The sequence below is a fragment of the Apis dorsata genome, unplaced genomic scaffold, assembly GCF_000469605.1.
Source record: "Apis dorsata unplaced genomic scaffold, Apis dorsata 1.3 scaffold_177, whole genome shotgun sequence".
Lineage (NCBI taxonomy): Eukaryota > Metazoa > Arthropoda > Insecta > Hymenoptera > Apidae > Apis > Apis dorsata.
Window position 1 is genome coordinate 32,410 of NW_006263464.1, and position 4,717 is coordinate 37,126.

The window sequence follows — 4,717 nt, forward strand, 5'->3', positions numbered from 1 at the left end:
ACCCGTTCGAGGATCCATAGAAACGTGTGCTCGCCGGCTGTCGTTACCAAGTTCTGGATGTGTAAAGAGGTCTGTAGCTTCTGTCCTCGCGCTCTGTTCAAACGTATCGATATCACTTCTATCGAAATTTATATGGCGTTCAACCATCGAACAATCCACGACGAACAACACGTATCGATTTATATTGACTATTTTTTTAATTCTCTATTCGAAAGGAGCAGAAAAAATATCGTGAATGAAATTCGTCTGTAAACACTTGGTTGCAAAGTTACGGGCAAAAAAGCGTGAATTTTGAAACGAGAATTTCAAAAGAAATCAAATTTCAAGAAATATCACATAAATATATAAAATAAAAACGATTAATCGTTTGCTAATGCTATTATTCAGACTTATATTTGCTTATAACAAGATATTTATAAGCAAATTTTACATAACTTATTTTTTCTCTTGTATAAGCTTGTAGCTTATGCTTTTAATTTAGCCAGGAAAATATAGTTTTATATATTATATTATATATATATATTGACAAGTTAACTGGGATATCCGTTTAGAAGGATATTTTTCGTCAGAAGGAAACGAGCTTACGAGCTATATATATATATGTATGTATACTAGGGAGGAATCGAGAAGCGAGTCACGATCACGAAACGCCATTCATCGTCGTCGTCGTCGCTTTTCCTGGTTTCAGCCTCGCGACATTTGCAACGTGACAAGAAGCTTGGAGATGTTTACCCGATCGTATATCCTCTCTCTTCGCTTTACTCTTTATTTCCTTCCGTTTACGCCAATATTGTTAAATCCCTCAAAACATTAGATCCAATTTAACTTCAAATGGAAAAGTAACTGACAACACTGATATACGAGATGATTTTTTAATCGATAGATTCGAAAATCAATATCCCTTTGATCGTAATGCCTTTGAGCTAATGACAGAACACCAATTTCACCACCCTCTTCGACGGATCACTGTATACAAAGTATCACTGCTGATGTTTAAACATCAGCACTGCTTTCGAGTCCTCCATCAAGAGGAGATTACTCTCTATATATACGTTCGCAACATTTGTAAACATTCAAACAAACCGCTATAAAAATTATCGTGATTAACCAACCGATTGACGGCGATTCGTTCACCCTCTTCGTCGACGGATTACCATATACAGAGATTAGAAATTATCTCCGCAGTGTTTAAGAAAAACTTACGACTACTTGTATCGTCGTAAACCCACGTTCGAACGGTTATTTTGACCCCGGTCATGGCTCGTAAACGAAGAAAAACGATCGCTCCTTTTACCACTTGCTCACCCGTCATCCCTCGGTGAAAGCGCGAAAACCAGGAAGCTACCCTCGAACACGCCACAGGAGGCGTCGTTAATTCGGTAGAGCCAGTAACCAGGAGGAATCTCGAAGATGAGGCTTAGTTATCCGCAACAACCCCGGTTCCAAGGTACCACGAAGCGACAAGTGGCTGCAGGGTGCGAGTTTTACGACCGTTTAACGGCCGATTTATCGGTCGTTGAAACGTGGGGAGAGGCGGGGAGAGCCTAAACACGGGAACCTGCCTATCCACACGCCGTGGCTCGACGAGCCACGTGACAGAGGAACGGTGGCTAGAAGCGTTCGATCCACGGGACGATTTATAGTTTCCGATTTTCAAGTAGGCATCAAAGGTTGTTATTCATTCGTCGCGCGTCCGCATGTTTCCCCGAAGGTGGCTGCCACAGCCGGACGATAGGGATATTTTCTTATTGGCGTCTCGTGCGAGTCTCGCGCAAGGGAGAGGTCAACATCCGTTCGCCTCATCCTCCTGGGATTCCTATCTTCGTTAGTCATCTTCGAACAAATTCTGTACAAATTTGTTCGCGCACGAGGGAGACGACAAATTCTTCGATGCAGCTCGAATCGCTCGAAGAAGTTATTTGTATTCGAAGCAGCTTGAGATGTTATATTGAAATTGAGCAAATTTAAATTTGTTGTTTTAATTGTTGTAGGTGATAATTTATACGTTCTTCTTTATCCTTGATTAATTGGCTTCTTTTTGTTTTAGGTTTTTCGTATATTTACATCACTTACGTGCCTGTAAATTGAGTTCATTTGAAAAATGGGAAAAATCTTTCAGATTTTTACTTTCTTGAATTATTAAAATGTGGGTATATAAATTTAAATCTTTTTTTTTTATAAAAAACATTTGAAAACATATTAAAACCTTTGTATTCGTTTTAATTTCCGATTCAACTATCTGCAATTCAAATCACGCAGATCTCTTTCGCAAGACACGATTACAAAAACTTCCTCTATTATATCCTCGTAGCCAGAAACCGAGCAAAACACGGCGAAATCCATCGTGTATGTTGGTCGACCAAAGGCTTAAGCCAAGGATGAGGGGAAAATAGTTTAGCGAGAATTTGAAATTCCATCCGATCGAGTCGGGTATTTCTATCTAACGCGTGTCTCCTGATGCAGGAAAACACTCGCTTGGCTGTGAACAATTATCGATAAATCGACGAGTTGGAACAAATTTGAACATGGATAGATGGGAACGGGATGATTCCATGGATTCTTCTGTCTATGAAAAATGGAGAATTAATGATCACGAAGCGTGAATTAAGGCTCTCGAGGTTTTAATCTGTGACAGTCGTAAAACGGCCGCGTCGAGTGATAATTTTATAATATCCTAATAACGGAATACGAGGGAGAGCAAACGTGTGTCGATTGTTTACCATGACGGACCACTACCGTTATGGTGGTTTGCTTCTAATGGTTACTGAAACTTTCCCTCTTTCAGGCCGCCATTGAAATGTCCAGCGATTTCTTATAATGACCTCTGCAAATTGAAATACCGTGAAATCAGGTTTTCACGCGCATTGAAACGACCGACGAGAGTTATTAATCCTTTTCCGCTTGTGAGTTCTTATGTGATTATCGACTGGTTATTGTGTGGTTATAAAGTTGTACGTACGCCCGCTCGTTTCTTGGAAAAAGTAGTCGTTTGAATGGATTTTTAGCAGAGCGTTAACGAGACTCGTTTTTTCCATGCATGTTTTATCGTGTATCTTTCGGGAACGTAACTGAATGGAGCGTTTAATGGAAATTCGGCGGCCGTTATGCGCGGAATTTTAAAAAATTCCGAGAGAAAAGAAGAAAGGAAGAAAGGACGAATCGTTGAATTACATTGGCATTTCAATTTATTAATATCGTTTTATTTTCTGAAGAAAAATTTTATTTTATTTTATTTTATTTTTTGCCTCGTTAATTTTTCGAATTTATTTCACATTATTTCCTTACCTTAAAATTTTGTTTAATTTCGTATTTCTCTCGTGTAATTTTTTTTTTTTTTCTTTTATATTTCTTTTTATCTTTTATATTTCGCTTTCCATTGAGTTTCATTCTTATTCGTTCGTTCGATGCGAATCTAAAAAGAAAAACGTCCACATCCAAATCTCGTTGTAAAGGAATTATTAAATCGGCATTTCACATGCAAATGTATGGTAATTGCTCGTGAACAAGTACTACCAAATGCTAATTACAGACAATTGTTTGCCGTATTCCAAAATAGCCCGTGAACCCGGTGATTTCGAGCATTACTGTTAGTAATGCGTATATATCGAGGAAACGTTTGCATATCCTCGTGCAAATTGCGATTGTTCTCCAAATTTTTCGCTCGATTATTAAAAGATATTATTAAAAGATATATCGTAAAGTTAAATGTTCCAAGTATTTTTCGCAAAAAAAAAAAAATAGAAAGTATCACGCATAAAAATTTCATTTATATGATAAAAACTTTTTGAAATGCACGAACAACACATCTCGAAGGAGCACAAATCGTAGACGCGGATCGATGAAAAAGCTGGACACGATATGCGTAACAAGCTGCTTAATTTCGCGAGGCGAAACGCAAATTAAATTCGCGGCCCGTCCCACCCACGCAGCCGAGAAACGGATCCACGTGAGGCCAGTAAGCGAACAGCAATCTCACGCCGCGGCGCGGCCAGACGCTTGTAATCGCAACGAGCGTTTCGAAGGGTCGTAAAAGTAGTTTCTATGTGGCAGTGGATCAACGTGGTGCCGTTGGCTATGCCACGCCAGACAACGGAGGATGACGTAAACGCGCGTTGATACGTCGCGTAATAGCCGATCAGATAATTTTCATCGCTTCCATCGAACCTGTCAAGTCGGTTGTCCAAGCCTGTGTACGCGTGGGACAGGCGTTGTACGGTGGGTCGGTGGGTCGGCCATTCATTGATATGAAGACGTAATTGGACCGGTTGACAGTTTCCGAGCATTCATTTGACGTGTGACATGATTCAGAAGCGTTCACCCGTTGTCACTTCTTCAATTGCCTCCTCCGTCGCAGGCAATCATCGTCCTGGGCGAGAGGCCTCGCGAGAATCGCGTCGCAAACTAACCTTCTCTTTGTCCATCGCGATTTCCTTTCTTATCTGCCGTGCGTACCATGCGTGTAACTCGATGCATGCCAATGCGTCATCGTGTGTGTTTCCTTTGCAAACGGAAGTTGGAGAGATAGACGCGAGCTTCGATGGATAGTCATTAGACGGGATTGGAATTACGTGCACAGAGGGATGATCATTTTGAAATTGGAATTTCTCGCGTTATGGATTGAGAGAGAAATAGAGAGATTTCACTGTGCAATTGGTATGATGATGTCAGTCAGTTAGAGCTTTGATAAAAAAGGGTATCCCTTTTTTTTTTTTTTTTT